This window comes from Pongo pygmaeus, chromosome 14 (assembly GCF_028885625.2).
Source record: "Pongo pygmaeus isolate AG05252 chromosome 14, NHGRI_mPonPyg2-v2.0_pri, whole genome shotgun sequence".
Classification (NCBI taxonomy): Eukaryota; Metazoa; Chordata; class Mammalia; order Primates; family Hominidae; genus Pongo; species Pongo pygmaeus.
The window spans coordinates 27,144,991-27,165,825 of NC_072387.2; positions in this window are offsets into that span (position 1 = coordinate 27,144,991).

Genomic DNA, 20,835 nt, shown 5'->3' on the forward strand with positions numbered 1-20,835 from the left:
ATTATTTCACTTATTTTTATTTTCACTCAATGAACATATCCAAAAGCCTAAAGCCATCTTTATATAGGCATTATAAACAGATACATTTTTTAAATTTATGTAAATCAACACAAGTGGTCATGGAAAAATGGTGAATGTAAGCAAAATTAAAATGACTGAGAATCTGCATTTGCATTACCTGGGTTTGGAAAGCAAAAGTGTGGGAGTTCAGCATGGTATTTATTCATAAATTAAGAATCGGAAAGACACCAAGCTCAGTATTTCCTGTCACTCACCTCAGCCTTAACCAGTTGGGACCAACCAGTCACCCCAGGAATGGAGATTTTTCACTGAACTTTCTGTTTGGGAGGCAGCACCCCTCCCACCCAGCGGCTGCTCCCTAGTGGCTGCCACATTTTCAGCTGGGGAATTCCAGCTTTGCCTTATCTCTGTGGCAGGCCACCAGGAGCCATGCTGGACTGAAGTCAAGGCACAGCCTGATGATAGTGATCTATAATTACTGCTTGTCCCTTGTAACTACACTTTTAAGCACTGTCAAGAAATTACTGTACCTTTTGTAGTATATTCAAAGCTAAAGTGGAAGATCTTAAAGATTCCCATTCTATTTATAAAGCTATGATGACATCATGTCCTTAGCAATGACAAGTTCTGCGCATATGAAATTTATAACGTAGATCAAGTTTTGAGAATTTTTACCTTGTTCCTAGAAGTCTAATTGAAGATGTACCTAACATAACCACCTTTGCTTCATATTTACTTTTTCCATGTGTTCTTAAGTGTAATAGGTAGGACCACTTTGTTGGCCACTCATTCATTCATTCATACACAGTTTCAACCAACATTTGTTGAATGTTAGATCTCGGGCAAAAGCTATGCCCTAGGACGCAGGAAAAATAAAACAGACCCTACCATCCTGGAGAAAGAAAGAAAAGAAAGAACACTGGGCAAGTGCCACTTAACTCTGTGCTAGGCATTGGTCTAGAAAGACTGACATGTTAACAAGTAATTAGAATAGTTTGAAAGATTTAGGATATCATCATTCAAGATTTTGTGGGTGGCTGGGTGCAGTGGCTTATGTATGTAATACCAGCCCTTTGGGAGGCCAAGGCAGGAGGATCACTCTAGACCAGACTGGGCAACATAATGAGGTCCCATCTCTACAAAAATACAAAAATAGCTAGGTATGGTGGCACACACCTGAGCCTGGGAGGTTGAGCCAACATTGAGCTGAGATCGTGCCACTGCACTCCAGACTGGGAGACAGAATGAGACCATGTCTCAAAAAAAGAAAAAATACGTGGGTACAGGAGGAAGGAATGATGAAGTGTCCTGCCACTTGCAATCACAGGCAATGGCTTATCTTTTCTAATTTCATGTTTCTTCCATGTGATCTGGGACTCTTCTTTCCTCCAATACACAGGACCTCTTCAAATGGGGAGATAATTTATGAGCATAAACTATCAACAATTGAGCTAAATCTCAAGCACAATCTCAGTTTACTCAGCATTGCTTTGCTTTTTCATTTTTTGTTTTTATTTCTTGCTCGAGTGGTTAATATGCCTACGTGGTTCAAAAATAGTATTTTTAGGCTGGGTGCGGTGGCTCACGCCTGTAATCCCAGCACTTTGGGAGGCCAAGACAGGCAGATCACCTGAGGTCAGGAGTTCGAGATCAGCCTGGCCAACATGGCAAAACCCTGTCTCTACTAAAAATACAAAAATTAGCCAGGCGTGATGGCGTGGGCCTGTAATCCCAGCTACTCTTTAGGCTGGGGCAGGAGAATCACTTGAACTCAGGAGGCGGAGGTTGCAGTGAGCCGAGATTATAGCACTGCATTCCAGCCTGGGCAACAGAGCAAGAGTCCTATCTCAAAAAAAAAAAGTATTTAAAAATATAACTAAATGTATTTTCATATATTATTTATATATTAATATATTACACGATTAATATTACTAATTTATTTTATTAATAATAAATAAAATATTTTTATTAATAATAAATGTTTTATTAGTAAATATAAGGTTTGTAAAATAAGTATAAAATATTAATAATTATATTTATGTGTGTATATACATATACATACATAAAATAAGGTATACAGTCTCTATAGGTTGCTACTTGTATTAGTTCCTCATGGGCCTTTCCTATGTTCATTCATGAACAAACCAATGCAAATGTACTTACTTACTCCTCCCCTCCCCGTTTTATAAATAAAATGTAGCACTCTGTCTACAATACTCAGCACCTTGCTTTTGTTCATTTAATAGTATATCCTGGACAATGATGACATCCTCATTATTTTTTACTGCTGCATTATATTCCTTTTTGTGAATGGGCCATTATTTAACCAAACTCTGATGGATGAGCATTTGGGTTCTTTAGTTTAAAGTCTTTTGTTGTGTCAAGCTTGTAACCATAGCCTTTTGTATACATGCTTGTGTATCTGAATGATTAGTACTCAGAAAAGGGGTTGCAGAGTCAAACATATTTTTAAATTGGATTAAATACTGTATTGACAAAGTGTTCCCTATTGGGGTGGTAACATTTTACATTTTCATCAGCAATGTAGGAAAGCTCCCGTTTCTTCAACGTTTGGGTTTTTGCTGATGCAGTAGGTAGAAAGCAGTGTTTCCGTCAAGTTTTAATGTGCCTACTTTTCTCTTACATGAGACAGGTTGGGCATCCTTTCATTGATTCCAGGGCCATTTGCATTTCTTGTTCTATAAACTGTGTCCATTGCCCATTTTTCATTTGGATTAATCTTTTCTATTTCTAAGAACTCCTTGTAAGTCAGAGAGGCCGGACAGATTGGCTCACACCTGCAATCCCAGCACTTTGGGAGGCCAAGATGAGAGGATTGCTTGAGCCCAGGAGTTCGAGACCAGCCTGGGCAACATGGTGAAACCTTGTTCCTACAAAAAAATCTTAAAAAATAGGAATTAGAATAATAATAATAATAATAATAATAATAAGTTAGAATAGCCCCGTGTCTGTGGCATAGTTTCCAGTATCTTTTTCTGGTTTGTCGTTTGTTTGCTGTTTACAGGCAGGGTCTTGCTCTGTCATCCAGTGGGAGTGATGTGGCACAATCAGGGCTCATTGTAGCCTTGAACTCCTGGGGTCAAGTGATCCCCTCTGCTTCAGCCTCCCAAGTAGCTGGGACTACAGGCATGCACCACGCCCAGCCATGTCATTTGTTTTTTAACTTTACTTATGGTGATTGATTTTTATGAGGTGGGATTATCTGCTCTGTCGCCCAGAATGGAGTGTAGTAGCACGATCATAGCTCTCTGCAACCTCAAACTCCCAGGCTCACGTAATCCTCCCACCTCAGCCTTCTGAGTAGCTAGGACTACAGGTGTGCACCACACCCAGGTAATTTTTTATTTTAGTAAAAAACAGAGTTTTGCCATGTTAGCCAGGCTGGTCTCGAACTCCTGACCTTAAGTGATCCACCTTCCTCAGCATCCCAAAGTGCTGGGATAACAGGTGTGAGCCACCATGCTGGGCCAATGTCCCCACTTAAAAATGCAACATCCATGTCTACCCAAACACTCCAAGCCCCTTACCCTGCTTTACCTTTTCCACAATGATCACTTTGTAATATAATCTTTTTTTTTCTTTTTTTTTTTTTTTGAGACAGAATCTCATTCTGTTGCCCAGGGTGAAGTGCAGTGGTATGATCTTGGCTCAATGCAACCTCTGCCTTTCAGATTCGAGTGATTCTTGTGCCTCAGCCTCCCAAGCAGGTGGGAATACAGGCATGCGCCACCACACCAGCTAGTTTTTAAATTTTTAGTAGAGATTGGGTTTCACCATTTTGGCCAGGCTGGTCTCAAACTCCTGACTTCAACTGATCTGCCTAGCTCAGCCTCCCAAAGTGCTGGGATTACAGGTGTGAGCCACCATGCCTGGCCGCTTTGTAACATGATCTATTATTCACTTATTTATTTTCTTCTTTTTATTGCCTGTCTTCTTCATAGGACTATAAACTTCACTGGGACAGAGTTTTTTTCTCGTTTGTTTACTGAACATCCGCAGAGCCTAAACAGAGCCTCGAATGCAGGAAGTATTCAATAAATATTTATCAAGTGGATGAATTCAATTTTTTTTTCTTTTTCCATTGGAGTTGGAGGTTTTTTTTCTTATGAGTTCTTTACATATTAAAGATATTGGCTGGGCGTGGTGGCTCATGCCTGTAATCCCAACAATTTAGGAGGCCAAGGCGGGCAGATTGTCTGAGGTCAGGAGTTCGAGACCAGTCTGGCTAACATGGTGAAACCCTGTCTCTACTAAATATACAAAACAATTAGCTGGGCGTGGTGGTGTGCATCTTTAATCCCAGCTACTCGGGAGGCTGAGGCAGGAGAATGGCATGAACCCAGGAGGCAGAGCTTGCAGTGAGCTGAGATCACACCACTGCACTCCAGCCTGGGCGACAGAGCAAGACTGTCTCAAAAAAAAAAAAAAAAAAAAAAAGATATTAGCCCTTTTGTCAATATGTTATAAATATTTTTCTTAGAATATGTCGCCAAAAAAAGGAATATGTCTCCAGTTTTCCTATGCATTTTCTTACATTATGGATAATATTTTATGGGCTGTATTATAGATATTTCCCTATATTTAAAAAAAATTTGGCCTGGCATGCTGGCTCATGCCTGTAATCCCAGCACTTTGGGAGGCTGAGGCTCCCTCCTCAATCCCAGTAGGCACCATTCCCACCATTGTGTCTCTACCAGTGGCCACCTGCATTCACAAAGCATTGCCTTTATTCCTGGCACACACAGATAATAATTGAGGTCATTGTGTGGTCACTGCATGCTATGCCCCACCAGGATCCCATTTCTACCAAGAGGAGCTTGCCACTGCCTTCCAACCCAACCATCTCAGACAGCCAACCCCAGAACCTCACTGCTTTGGCCTTAGGGTTTGTGCCCTGCCCCTCCCTCCCCACCTCCCACCCGCACCCCTTCCCCCCGCCCCCGCCTCCCACCAGATTCCTATGTTGAATAGTCCCCACTGTGTTGGTATTGAGAGTTGAGATCATTGGTAAATGATCAGGTCATGAGGATGGACCCCTCATGAATGTGATTAGTGTCCTTGTTTCTGTTACCAGGCTGGAGTGTAGTGGTATGATCTCTGCTCACTGCAACCTCTGCTTCCCGGGTTCAAGCGATTCTCCTGCCTTAGCCTCCCAAGTAGTTGGGATTACAAGCATGTGCCAACCACGCCCAGCTAATTCCTGTATTTTTAGTAGAGATGGGGTTTCACCATGTTGGCCAGGATGGTCTCGATCTCCTGACCTCGTGATCCACCCACCTCGGCCTCCCAAAGTGCTGGGATTACAGGTGTGTTGCCCAGGCTGGAATGCAATTGTACGATCTTGGCTCACTGAAACCTCTGCCTCCTGGGTTCAAGTGACTCTCCTGCCTCAGCCTCCTGAGTAGCTGGGATTACAGTCATGGGCCACTACTCCTGGCTAATTTTGTATTTTTAGTAGTGACGGGGTTTCTCCATGTTGGTCAGGCTGGTCTTGAACTCCCGACCTCAGGTGATCCGTCCGCCTCGACCTCCCAAAGTGCTGGGATTACAGGCGTGAGCCACTGCACCTGGATCTCTCTCTGTCTCCCTCTGTCACCCGGGCTGGAGTGCAGTGGCGTGATCTCAGCTCACTGCAACCTCCACCTCCCGGGTTGAAGCAATTCTCATACCTCAGCCTCCCGAGTAGCTGGGATTACAGGCGCCCACCACCATGCCCGGCTATTGTTTGCCCTTTTTTGCCTTTCTGCCATGTAAGGACACATAGAAGGTGCCGTCTAAGAGGAACGGGGCCTCACCAGACACTGAATACCTGGCTCCTTGATCTTGGACTTCCCCACCTCCAGAACGGTGAGCAAGACATTCTGTTGTGTAAAAATTATGCAGTCTAAGCTGTTTTGCTGCAGCAGCCTGAACAGACTGAGACACCCACATTTGAGAGTTGTTTCCTGGGGCCACTTCTGGCACCAAACACTTACGCAGTGTTCAATTGGAAAAACAGAAACCATTCTATATATTTTAAGCAGAAAGGGATTTAAATTATGGAATCAGATACTGTAAAAACTGCTGGCAGGTCTAAAGGAGCAAAAATCCAGGGAAGTTTGTCAAAATAGCATGAAGAAAGATGATAAGTAGCGTGAAAAAATCCAGGAAAGTAAGGTGTTAGTTTCCATGTTCATCATGGCAGCTGTGGGACAGGGACCTAGGAAATTGCTGCCCCCTGTTCCCTGGTTAGAAACCTCCATGATGCTCAAACACCCATCAGGGAGGGGCAGCCTCACAGGGGGTGCCTAGAGGTGGCTGCAAGGCCTCAGGTGTGCTGAGGTCCCCACATTCCCACTGCTCGCTGTCTCAGCATCCCTTTGTCTTTCAAATAATGCAGGAGTACCTATCCTTGGTCCTTGGCAGAATGTAAATCCTAGAACCCTGGAGGCAAGAGGGTCTGGGAAATACAGTTCTAGGATTCCGAGGAAGGCAGTGGAGATAAACGGTGGTTGAAGATAAAAAGAGGGAGAGAAAGCTCCATAATGTCTAGCACACTCCATTAAAAACCTGGCCGGGCGCGGTGGCTCACATCTGTAATCCCAGCACTTTGGGAGGCCGGGGTGGGCAGATCACGAGGTCAGGAGATCGAGACCACGGTGAAACCCCGTCTCTACTAAAAATAAAAAAAAAAAAAATAATTAGCCAGGCGTGGTGGTGGGCGCCTGTATTCCCAGCTACTTGGGAGGCTGAGGCAGGAGAATGGCGTGAACCCAGGAGGCAGAGCTTGCAGTGAGCTGAGATTGCGCCACTGCACTCCAGCCTGGGTGACAGAGTGAGACTCTGTCTCAAAAAACAAAACAAAACAAAACAAAAAACAAACAACAACAACAACAAAAAACTTCTTTCTAATCAGGAATTCAGCTCTCTTCATTATACTCACTCTTTCTGTGAGTCTCCTGACCCCCCCAAAGGCTGGTATTTCTCAGGGCCCGGTCCACAGGCCAGGTGTGCCCCATCCCAATCCTACTAAAATGTGCTCTCTGCAGGCGGCCTTTTTAGGATCACCCTTAAGTATGCTGACAACCAAAACTTTCCTTTTCTCCAAGCTGTGAAGCTAAGGTTTGTGGAGTTTCCAACGGTTGCAAAGCCCACAGAACTCGCTGAGCAACTGAGCTTCTGTCTGCTCTCCCTGTGCTGGCACTGCCCAGAGTGGCAGCTTGCGAAGTCAGGAGCAGGATGAGGCATCTGAGACGGCCCTGCCTCCTCAGTACGCTTCAGCACACTCCAGTGTGTGAGTACAAGGCAGGAAGCACTGGCTGCTGTCATTCCCTTTGTCCTGAAGAATGACAAATAGTCCATTGTAGGGTCCCAGCGGCTTCCCTGCCATGCCCAACTCATACCCTCAGTATAAATTACAAATTTACAGTTACACACCCTACCCTCATACCTTAGCAGAGAAAAAAAATTAAGCTGAGTTACAAACTAGATGTTATTAAAAGCCTAAAGATTATGGTTACAAAGAAAAACATAACTATTACACATTCTCAAGGCTTATTTTTTCTTTGTAAAGACAGGCAGGCTGGACACAGTGGCTCATGCCTGTAATCCCAGCACTTTGAGAGGCCGAGGTGGGCAGATCACCTGAGGTCAGGAGTTCAAGACCAGCCTAGACAACATGGTGAAACCCTGTCTCTACTAAAAATACAAAAATTAGCCAGGTGTGGTGGCACGTGCCTGTAGTCCCAGCTACTCGGGAGGCTGAGTCAGGATAATCGCTTGAACCTGGGAGGCGGAGGTTGTGGTGAGCCAAGATTGAGCCACTGCACTCCAGCCTGGGCAACAAGAGCAAAACTCCATCTCAAATAAATAAATAAAGGCAATTAAAATGTAAATTTGTAAAACAACAACAACAACAACAACAAAATAAAGGCTTGTGATACTACCCACCAGAATAGATCAAGCAAAAATTTGGATCCGGTAATTTTTTTTTTTTTTGAGATGGAGTCTCGCTCTGCTGCCCAGGCTGGAGTGCAGTGGCACTATCTCAGCTCACTGCAAGCTCCGCCTCCTGGGTTCACGCCATTCTCCTGCCTCAGCCTCCTGAGTAGCTGGGACTACAGGCGCCTTCCACCACGCCTGGCTAATTTTTTACATTTTTTAGTAGAGATGGGGTTTCACTATGTGAGCCAGGATGGTCTCGATCTCCTGACCTTGTGTGGACCTGGTAATTTTTAAGTCTTAAAAATTCTTTGAACTCAGAACTGTAAATGATGAAGAGATGTCCAAAGCACTGGCAGGACTTGCACAGAAATTGCCTGGCTGCTTGAATTTCAAACCTCTCACCTTCCCAAGTCAGTGAGCACCAAGCTTTGGGAAGGATTCCCAACCCCCGGGAGCCCTGGAAGCAGCTGAGGCCCTCGGCTTTCCCTGGAGATGTTGGTTTCCATTGTTTGTTGTTGTTGTTGTTTTAAGATTCCCAGGTGCTTCTAATGTGCAGCCACCATTGAAAACCTCTGGTTTAGGGGTTAAATAAGGCGGACATCTCAACTGTTTTCATATTAATACTTCACTACTACTACTCCCAGAAATAACCTAGTAACTATTTCCAGTCCCACAATGTAATGGTCTTGAACTGATGCCATTTAAAGTTGTGTTCACCTGGCCTGTAACAGCCACCTTGACTCCTTTCATAGCCTGGGGTTGTGGCTGACTTTTGTGAGTTTCCCTGAGTGAAACGGTGGGTGCACTAGAGTTACTGTCTTCTCTCCTGGCTGGCCATTTTGAAATACTTTCCACATACAATACATGCCTACTTATTTGCTTTTTCTCCCTTTTCCTTGATCAGGACTTAAGAGTTTTGAAAGTAACAATGAGAACACATGGACACAGGAAGGGGAACATCACACTCTGGGGACTGTTGTGGGGTGGGGGGAGTGGGGAGGGATAGCATTAGGAGATATACCTAATGCTAAATGGCGAGTTAATGGGTGCAGCACACCAGCATGGCACATGTATACATATGTAACTAACTTGCACATTGTGCACATGTACCCTAAAACTTAAAGTATAATAATAATAAAAAAAAAGAGTTTTGAAAGTTGATTAAAATAAATATTCTTCAGAACTTGAATCTGGCTGTCAAGAATGTGAGTGAAGCCCCATATAGTGGCTCACACCTGTAGTCCCAGCAGTTTGGGAGGGCAAGGCAGGAGGATCGCTTGAGCCCACAAGTTCCAGACCAGCCTAGGCAACATAGTCACTCTGGTGGGGGCATGCCCTCTGCACCAGCTCTGGGAGGTGATTCTGCCTGTGTTGCTGACTGCCCAGCCTCACAGAGTGGTTGTGTGTTTTTCTAAGCCTAATTGATCAGCCTTCTTGGTGGTTCTGTGAGCTGCTTTTTCAGCCCATTCCTTTTCTTAAATTGGCCAGAGTCCTTCCGTGTTTGCAAGAAGAATCCCAACCGCTATGACTCTTATTCTAATTAAAATAAAATTCAAACTCCTGTCATGGCCTCAGATAGGTGACCTGGCCCCTGCCCACATCTGTGGCCTTTCTGTCCTTTGTCCTCCCTGCTCCAGCCCCTGGCCTGGCTTCTTTTTTTTTTTTTTCTTTTTTTTAGACAAAGTCTCACTCTGTCCCCCAGGCTGGAGTGCAATGGTGCAATCTCGGCTCACTGCAACCTCTGCCTCTCGGGTTCAAGTGATTCTCCTGCCTCAGCCTCCTGAGTAGCTAGAATTACAGGCGCCTGCCACCATGCCCGGCTAATTTTTTTGATATTTTTAGTAGAGACGGGGTTTCACCATGTTGGCCAGGCTGGTCTCGAACTCCTGACCTCAGGTGATCTGCCCGCCTCGGCCTCCCAAAGTGTTGGGATTACAGGCGTGAGCCACTGTGCGCGGCTGGCCTGGCTTTCTTTCGTTCTCCCTACATGCAGCCTGGGCCATCTCAGCCACTTCCCAGAGCTCACCCTCTGCCTGCAAGCCCCATCTCCCAGATCTCCAGGCTGTCTCCTCTCATTTGGCATCACTTCAGAGCCCTGTGTGTTCCTCTTTCTTTTTTTTTTTTTTTTTTTTTTTGGAGACAGGGTCTTGTTCTGTCACATAGGCTGGAGCGCAGTGGCACAATCATAGCTCACTGCAGCCTTGACCTCCTGGGCTCAAGTGATCCTCCTACATTAGCTTCCCAAGTAGCTGAGACCACAGGTGCACACTACCATACCCACTTAATTTTAAAATTTTTTGTAGAGATAGGGTCTTACTATGTTGTCCAGACTGATCTTGAAGTCCTGGGCTCAAACAATCCTTCTGACTCGGCCTCCCAAAGTGTTGGGGTTATAGGCATGAGTTTCCAGTTTATTTGGGTAAATACCAAGGAGCATGGTTGCTGAATTGTACGACAATAGTATGTTTAGTTCTGTAAGAAACTGCCAAACTATCTTTCAAAGTGGCTGTACCATTTTGCATTTCCACCAGCAATGAATGAAATTTCCTGTTGCTCTACATCCTCAGCATTTGGTGTTGTCAATGTTTTTTATTTAGCTGCATAAACAATCATGTCACCTGCAAACTACAACAGTTCTTTTTTTTTTTTTTTTTAATTAGTTTATATAAATAGACACAGGGTTTTGCTATGTTGCCCAGGCTAGTCTCAAACTACTGGGCTCAAGTGATCTGCCTGCCTCAGCCTCCCAAATTTCTGGGATTACAGGCATAAGCCACCACGCCCAGCCAGTACAACAGTTTTAATTCTTCCTTCCCAATCTGTCTACCTTTACTTTTCTTTTCTCGTCTTGCATTAGCTAGGACTTCTAATACAATATTAAAAAGCAGTAGTGAGAAGGGACATCCTTTCCTTGTTCCTCATCTTAGGGGGAGGACTAATTTCTCACCATTAAGAATGATGTTAGCTGTAGGCTTTTTGTAGATGTTCTTTATCTAGTGGAGGAAGTTCCTCTCTATTCCTAGTTTGCTGACAGTTTTTATCATGAATGGGTGTTTGATTTTGTCAAATGCTTTTTTTTTCATTATTGATATGATCATATTATTTTTCTTCTTTATTATTATTATTATTTTTTGAGATGGAGTCTTGCTCTGTTGCCCAGGCTGGAGTGAGCACAGTGGCATGATCTCGGCTCCCTGCAACCTCCGCCTCCCAGGTTCAGGTGATTCTACCGCCTCAGCCTCTTGAATAGCTGGGATTACAGGCGTGCACCACCACACCCAGCTAAATTTTGTATTTTTAGTAGAGACGGGGTTTCACTATCTTGCCCAGGCTGGTCTTGAACTCATGACCTCGTGATCCACCAGCCTTGGCTTCCCAAAGTACTGGGATTACAGGCATGAGCCACTGCGCCCAGCCGATTTTTCTTCTTTAGCTTGTTGATATGATGGGTCACATCACATCAACTGATTTTTTTTTTTTTTCTGGACTGTGTGGCATTTGTCACCTTTTATTTTATTTATTTATTTAATTTTTGAGATGGAGTCTTGCTCTGTTGTCCAGGCTGGAGTGCAGTGGCCTGATCTTGGCTCACTGCAACCTCCACCTCCTGGGTTCAAGCGATTCTCCTGCCTCAGCCTCCTGAGTAGCTGGGATTACAGGCACGTGCCACCATGCCCGGCTAATTTTTGTATTTTTAGTGGAGACGGGGTTTTTGTATTTTGTTTTGTATTTTTAGTAGAGACAGGGTCTCACCATGTTGGTCAGGCTGGTCTTGAACTCCTGACCTTGTGATCCGCCTGCCTCGGCCTCCCAAAGTGCTGGGATTACAGGCATGAGCCACCACGCCCGGCCACATTAGCTGATTTTTAAATATTGAGCCAGCCTTGCATACCTGGGATAAATCCCACTTGGTTATGGTTTTTTTAATACAACATTGTTGGATACAATTTGCTTATATTTGTTCAGGATTTTTGCTTCTGTGTTCATGAGAGATACTGATCTATCTATCTATCTATTTTTTTTTTAAGCGAGGATCTCATCTTGTCACCCAAGCTGGAGTGCAGTGGTGCAATCCTGGCTCACAGCAGCTTCAGTCTCCTAGACTTAAGTGATCCTCCCACCTAAGCCTCCCAAGGAGCGGGGACTATAGACATGCACCACCACCCCTGGCTACTTTTTCATATTTTTTTATAGAGATGGGGTTTTGCCATGTTGACCAGGCTGGTCTTGAATTCCTGACCTCAAGTGATCTGCCCACCTTGAACTCCCAAAGTGCTGGCATTACATGTGTGAGCCACTGCGCCTGGCCCTAAAATGTCTTTAACCATGTAACACATATTTTAATACCAGGTATACATTTATTTGGGAGCAGTGGCTCACTCGTGTAATCCCAGCACTTTAGGAGGCCTCTACAGCTTGCCTCTGGTAAATATGTTGCTGACACTCTGCAGACTCTTGAGGAAGTAGATGTCTGTTTGAAAACCATTTTCCATCTAATCATTCAAATGCTTAAATTAGGGAGTAAAATGAGAGACATTTCAACTCTCTGAAAAGACAATGCCACCCCTTATTCTGTTCCACTGGCTTAAAAGTAAATGGGTTTCCGAATCCTACACCTCAGGGTCTAATTGGTGGGAACAGCCTAGTAATTTATCCAACTGTTCATTGATATAATTCAATAGGCATTAACTGAGCACTAGCTATGTGCTAGGCAGGCTCTGTGGACTAGGCTAGGAGCTGGGGATGCAGAGGTAAGACCGAGCCTCTGCCCTCAGGGAGTTTACATTCTATAAAGAGAGGGTGACGTAAGTCACATAAATCAGAAACGAGAGATGCTATGAGAAATAAACAAGCGATTGCTGATGGAGGAGGGAGGTAGAGAGAACTCTACATTACTAAAGCTGAGAAAGGCCTCTCTGAGATTACTTTGATAATAGACTGAGTGAGGACTGAGGATGGGACAAGGGTGTGGGGGAAGATTGTCTCAGGTAGAGTAAGCAGCAAGTGTTAATGTCCTGGGCTGGTAGGGAAGGCCCACAGGGCTGCAGAGCAGCGAATTAGGAGGATGGCGGGAGAGGAGGGCGGAGGAGTCATCAGTACCTTAGTATGGAAGTTAGCTTTTGTTCCAAAGTACAATGGATACTTTGAAGGTTTTTAATCAAGGGATTAGGACTTTTAAAACACTACCCCTCTGGCTATAGTGTGAAGAATGCCAGTAGGGGTAACACAGCAAGACCAATTAGGAGGATCAGGACTGATTCATGGCAGCATTGCCTGTAGTGCTGATGCCAAACAGGTACTTCTGCTCATTTGTAAAAATACAGAGTTCTGGCCAGGCTGTGGTGGCTCATGCCTGTAATCCCAGTAAGAGGTGAAGCCAGCTGGACTTCCTGGGTGGAGTGGGGACTTGGAGAACTTTTCTGTCTTACAAGAGGATTGTAAAATGCACCAATCAGCACTCTATAGCTAGGATTGTAAAATGCACCAATCAGCACTCTGTAGCTAGCTAGAAGTTTGTAAAATGCACCAATCAGTGCTCTGTAAAATGGACCAATCAGCAGGACATGGGCGGGGACAAATAAGGGAATAAAAACTGGCCACCACCCCCACCCCCCCACCCCCCCACCCCCCCACCCCCCTGCTCAGCCAGCAGTTACAACCAGCTCCAGTCTCCTCTTGGGCTGTGGAGCCTTTGCTCTTTCGCTCTTCCCAATAAATTTTGCTGTTGCCCACTTTTTGGGTCCATGCCATCATTAAGAGCGTGACACTCACCGTGCCATCTTTAAGAGCTGTCACACTCACTGCGAGGGTCCGTGGCTCCATTCTTGAAGTCAGGGAGACCATGAACCCACCGGACACCAGCATGTTGGGGACACCAGCACTTTGGGAACCCTCGGAGGCCGAGGCAGGTGGATCACCTGAGGTCAGGAGTTCTGAGACCAGCCTGACCAATATGGCGAAACTCCGTCTCTACTGAAAATACAAAAATTAGCTGGGTGTCGTGGTGTGAGCACGTAATCCCAGCTACTTGGAAAGGGAGACAGGACAATTGCTTGAACCCGGGAGGCAGAGGGCGTAGGGAGCGGATATCGTGCCATTGCACTCCAGTGCGGGAGACAGAGGGAGACTCCGTCTCCCCCCAAAAAAAGAGTTCTTAGGATAGCAGAAAGTAACCACGTGGGCTTGGTGGCTTATGCTTGTAATCCTAGGACTTTGTGAGGCACAGGTAGGAGAATCACTTGAGGCCAAGAGCTCGAGACCATTCTGGGCAACATAGCAAGACTCAATCTCTACAAAGTATTAAAAAATGAGCTGGATGTGATGGTTCATGCCTGTAGTACAAGCTGCTCAGGAAGCTGAGGAGGGAGGATTCCTTGAGCCCCGGAGTTGGAGGCTGCAATAAGTTATGAGCATGCCACTGCCCTCCAGCCTGGGCGCCAGAGTGAGACTCTTTATCTTTGGGAAAAAAAAAAAAAAAAGCCAGGCGAGGTGGCTCACACCTGTAATCCCAGCACTTTGGGAGGTGAAGGTGGCCGAATCACCAGAGGTCAGGCATTTGAGACTAGCCTAGCCAACACGGTGAAACTCCGTCTCTACTAAAAATTATAAAAATTAGCCAAGTGTGGTGGCATGTGCCTGTAATCCTAGCTACTTGGGAGGCTGAGGCAGGAGAATCGCTTGAAGTGTGGAGGTGAAGGTTGCAGTGAGCCAAGGTGGCCACTGCACTCCAGCCTGGGCAAGAGAGTGAGACTCTGTCTCAAAAACCAAAAAGAAAAGAAATGTATAGTCTAAGTAATAATTTTACTACCTGTAAGCTTCATTCTTCTAGGATTGTTATGGAAATTTATATATATTTTTGACTCCTTTTTTGAGACAGGGTCTCACTCTGTTGTCTAAGCAGCAGAGTTGTACGGTTGCACAGTCATGGCTCACTGCAGCCTTGACCTCCTGGGCTCATACAAACCTCCCACCTCCAGCTTCCTGACTACCTGGGACTATAGGCACGTGCCACCACAGCTAATTTTTTTTTTTTTTTTTTTTTTTTTAAGAGACAGGGGTCTTGATAATGTTGCCCAGGCTGGTCTTAAACTCCTGGACTCAAGCGATATACCTGCCTCAGCCTCCCAAAGTGCTGGGATTACAGGTGTGAGCCTTTGCGCCCAGCCTTTACTCTTGGTAACAAGTAGATGCTTTACTGAGCCCGTTCACATACACCCCTTTGTAAAACAGAGCCCAGTAAATATTGTGCTTATGAATGCTGTACCCCTTGTCACCTACAGATGCGCCTGAAGGAAAGAGTGTCATGTGAGGAATTTGAAAAGCATTAATAATCCCCCTAGAGATTCAAATTTATAATCCACAACTTTCATAAAGAACCAGAAAGTTCTATGAATAATACATTTCATTAAATCGTCTCCAGAAACACATTTTGTACAGTGTTCACTTATTTCCCTGCCATTAGAAGGTCATTCTTCTTCATCTTAACAGGAGAGAATGCCATGGAGTTGCAGTGATTGACTGAGGCATATTCTTTAGAACTCCTCATTACATATTTCTGATTTTAATTCGGAGAATCTGCCTTTTCGTAGATTCATAATGCTAGGACACACAAAAGAGAGGTAGAAAAAGAAGAGTGGGGAGAGTCTGATGACTTATTTTTCACATACTTCAGATGTTCACTTTTTTAATTTTTAAAATTGTGATAAAATTTATGTAACATAAATGTTAATATTGTAACAATTTTTTGGTGTACAATTCAGTGACTTTAAGTATGTTCACTATGTTGTGCAACCATCCCCACCATCCATATCTAGAATTTTTTCATCATCTCAAAAAGAAACTCTGTACCCATTAAGCAATAACTTCCCACTCCCCACGTACCCACCAGCCCCTGGCAGCTTCTCTTTTACTTTCTGCCTATGAATTTGCCTGTTCATTCTATGTGTCTCTTACAAATGAAATCACACAATGTTTGTTCTTTTGTGTCTGGCTTATTTCACTTAGCATAATGTTTTCTAGGTTCACCCACGTTGTAACGTCTCAGAATTTTATTCCTTTTGAAAGCTGAATATTCCATTCTATGTGTATCTTTCCATCTGTTGATGGACATTCAGATTGTCTCTACCTTTTGGCTACTGTGAATAATACTGCTATGAACACTGGTGCACAAATACCCGAGTCCCTGCTTTCAATTCCCTTGGGTATATTACTTAGAAGTGTAATACTTGTCCATGTAAATTCTAAAAAGAAAGAAAGGAAAGATGCATACCCTTAAATATTACAATTTCAGGAGCAATTCAGAGCTGGTCCATGTAGGTAGAATGAGGGCTGCTGAAAAATATTCCAAATATTCTAAAATATAGCTGCACTTCTACTGCCTCAAGATGTCAGAAAGTTTCATTTTGATGAGAGCTGGTTATTTGGAAAGGTCCCAAAATGAGAGCTTATATCTAAGAAATGAACCCTCCCCAGTATCACCAATAAAAGGTTGTGAAGTTCTTCATTTTCATAGTTTCAATGTTTTCCCTTTAATGGATTGATTAGAGTGCCCTCATGTGTCTGCATTTTTATATTATGGAGGTTTTGAAAAAGATATAATACTAGAATCATCCTAGAATTCTTCTTTATTCAGAAAAATAAAATTTTTAAAAAAGATATACTAGAATCATAGAACTGGGGAGAAAATTTAAATATCTTTTTGAAAAAACAAACACTGCCTGCATGCAATTCTGCATGCATGCCTATTCTAGGCACAATGAAAAAACAAATTTTTTATGGCTGGGTGCGGTTAGTCACACTTGTAACCTCAGCACTTTGGGAGGCTGAGGCGGTGAATTGCTTGAGGCCAGGAATTTTTTTTTTTTTTAAGAAGGAGTCTCGCCCAGGTTCATGCCATTCTCCTGCCTCAGCCTCCCGAGTAGCTGGGATTATAGGCGCCCACCACCATGCCCGGCTAACTTTTTGTATTTTTAGTAGAGACGGGTTTTCACTGTGTTAGCCAAGATGGTCTCGATCTCCTGACCTCGTGATCAGGCCACCTCAGCCTCCCAAAGTGCTGAGATTACAGGCGTGAGCCACCGCACCCTACCGAGCCCAGGAGTTTGAGACAAGTCGGGCAACATGGCAAAACCCCATTTCTAGAAAAAATTAGCTGGGCGTGGTGGTGTGGCCTGTGGTCCCAGCCACATGGGAGGCTGAGATGGGAGGATTGCTTGAGTCCAGGAGGTGGAGGCTGCAGTGAGCTGAGATTGAGATTATGCCAATGCATTCCAGCCTGGGCAGCAGACCCAGACCCTGTGTCAAAAGTAAGTAAGTAAATAACTATTTTAAAAGAGTAATCTAAATCACACATACAAAAGAGTTTCTAAGATGTACAGCTACAATGTAAAGAATAAAAAACACACTCCTCCTAGTGAGAAAGAGTATATTACCAGTATCTTAGAAGCCATGGATGCCCTTCATAAATTGCATCACCCAAGCTTACCCTCAGAGGTAACACTAAAGTGAATTTAGTGTTTATTTCCCCCTGCTTCTCTTTATAGTTTTACTACTCATGTTTGTTTCCCTAAACAGTATTTTTAGGTGAGGGGTTCCTATTTTCCCCCCATATTGAATAAACTGTATAAATTGAATCCTATCTTATGTGTTCTGTGACTTGCTTCTTCTACTTTTTAAAAAAAGAAGGCCAGGTGTGGTGGCTCACGCCTGTAATCCCAGCACTTTGGGAGGCCGAGGTGAGCAGATCACGAGGTCAGACGATTGAGACCATCCTGGCCAACATGGTGAAACCCCTTCTCTACTAAAAATACACAAATTAGCTGGGCATGTATCGGGGGAAAATTTAGCCAGATATCGGGCGAAATTCACCCCCGATATTTCACATAGGTTCTTTTCTATTTTCCCTAAGTGTCGGCCAGTCTGAGAAATAAAGGGACAGAGTACAAAACAGAGAAATTTTAAAGCTGGGTGTCCGGAGGGGAGACATCACATGTTGGTAGCTTCCGTGATGCCCCCTGAGCTGCAAAACCAGCAAGTTTTTATTAGTGATTTTCAAAAGGGGAGGGAGTGTACGAATAGGGTGTGGGTCACAGACATCACGTGCTTCACAAGGTAATAAGATATCACAAGGCAAATGGAGGCAGGGCCAGATCACAGGACCACAGGACCAGGGCGAAATTAAAATTGCTAATGAAGTTTCAGGCACTCGTTGTCATTGACAACATCTTATCAGGAGACAGGGTTTGAGAGCAGACAACCGGTCTGACCAAAATTTATTAGGTGGGAATTTCCTCATCCCAATAAGCCTGGGGGCGCTACGGGAGACTGGGGCTTATTTCATCCCTACAGCTCGACCATAAAAGACGGCCACCCCCCCCAAAGCGGTCATTTTAGTGGCCTACCCTCAGGGACGTATTCTCTTTCTCAGGATGTTCCTTGCTAAGAAAAATAATTCAGCGATATTTCTCCCATTTGCTTTTGAAAGAAGAGAAATATGGCTCTGTTCCGCCCAGCTCACTGGTGGTCAGAGTTTAAGGTTATCTCTCTTGTTCCCTGAACATTGCTGTTATCCTATTCTTTTTTCAAGGTGCCCAGATTTCATATTGTTCAAACACACATGCTCTACAATTTGTGCAGTTGATACAATCATCACAAGGTCCTGAGGTGACATACATCCTCCTCAGTTTACAAAGATGACAGGATTAAGAGATTAAAGTAAAGACAGGCATAGGAAATCACAAGGGTATTGACTGGGGAAGTGATAAGTGTCCATGAAATCCTCACAATTTATGTTCAGAGATTGCAGTAAAGACAGGCATAAGAAATTATAAACGTATTAATTTGGGGAACTAATAAATGTCCATGAAATCTTCACAATCCACGTTCTTCTGCCATGGCTTCAGCCAGTCCCTCCATTCGGGGTTCCTGACTTCCCGCAACAGGCATGGTGGTGCATGCCTGTAATCCCAGCTACTCAGGAGGCTGAGGCAGGAGAATTTCTTGAACCTGGAAGGCAGAGATTGCAGTGAGCTGAGATCGCACCACTGCGCTCCAGCCTGGCGACAGAGCGAGACGCCGTCTCAAAAAAAAAAAAAATTAAAAAAAAGAGTACTGATTCATTTATTTACTTTCACATCTTTATAGTATTCCATTTTATGATATACTCTAGGTAGGCAGTTGAATTGTTTCTAGTTATTATGAATAAACACATTATAATATTATTTAAACTGCTGCCTTGTGCTCATGGCCAACAGTTTTTCTGAGTTACACATAAAGCATAGAATAGCTGAGTCTTTTTTTTGTCTTGAGACGGAGTTTCGCTCTTGTTGCCCAGGCTGGAGGGCAATGGTGCAATCTGGGCTCACCACAACCTCCACCTCCCAGATTCAAGTGATTCTCCTGCCTCAGCCTCCCAAGTAGCTGGGATTACAGGCATGCACCACCATGCCTGGCTAATTTTGTATTTTTAGTAGAGATGGGGTTTCTCCATGTTGGTCAGGCTGGTCTTGAACTCCCAACCTCAGGTGATCCACCCACCTTGGCCTCCCAGAGTGTTGGGATTACAGGCGTGAGCCACTGCGCCCAGCCAGAATAGCTGAGTCTTAAGGTGTGCACATATTGAATCTTTCTGGATGATGCCAATCAGTTTTCTAAAGTGGATGAGCACAATCTATAAGAATTCCCTTTTCTCCATATCCTTGCGAGCACTTAGTTTTCAGACTTTCACATTTTGGTTAATCTAGTAGAGTGAAATGTTATCTGTGTTTAACTTTGCATTTTTATGACTATTCTTGGGGTCTGGTATCTTCATATGTTTACCTTTATTTAATCTTCTATGAAATGGCCCATTTTTGTTTTGTTTTGTTTTGAGACAGTGTATAGCTCTGTTGCTAAGGCTGGAGTGCAGTGGCAAGATCTTGGCTCACTGCAATCTCTGCTTCCCGGGTTCAAGTGATTCTCCTGCCTCAGCCTCCAGAATAGCTGGGATTACAGGCACCTGCCACTACGACCGGCTAATTTTTGTATTTTTAGTAGAGAGGGTTTCGCCATGCTGGCCAGGCTGGTCTCGAACTCCTGACGTCAAGCTATCCACCCATTTCAGCCTCCCAAAGTGCTGAGATTACAGGCGTGAGCCACCGCGCCTGGCCCATCCATGTCTTTTGTCATTTTTTCTATTGAATTATGTATTTTTAAAATAGCAAGGTATAGCATTAGTACAGAAGGGTGCATAAAAAATAAATGGGGTTGGGCATGGTGGCTCTTGCCTGTAATCCCAGCAGTTTGGGGGGCTGAGGAGGGTGGATAGCTTGAGGTCAGGAGTTTGAGACCAGCCTGGCCAAAATGGCAAAGTCCTATCTATACAAAAATTAGCCCGGCATGGTGGCTTGCGCCTGTGTTCCCGGCTACATGGTCCCAGCTACCCAGGAGGCTGAGGTGGGAGGATCACTGGAGCCGGGAAGTCAAGGCTGCAGTGACTCATGATTGCATCACTGGACTCCAGCCTGGGTGACACAGCAAGACCATCTCAATAATAACAACATAAATGTACTCTTTAAAGAGTAATTTTAATTCAGGCCGGGTGTGGTGGCTCATGCCTGTAATCCCAGCACTTTGGAAGGCTGAGGCAGGTGGATCATGAGGTCAGGAGTTCAATACCAGCCTGGCCAAGATGGTGAAACCCCGTCTCTACTAAAAATTCAAAAAAATTAGCTGGGCATGGTGGCGGGTGCCTGTAATCCCAGCTACTGGGGAGGCTGAGGCAGAGTATTGTTTGAACTCATGAGACGGAGGTTGCAGTGAGCCGAGATTGTGCCACTGCACTGCACTCCAGCCTGGTGACAGAGTGAGACTCTGTCTCAAAAAAAAACGTAA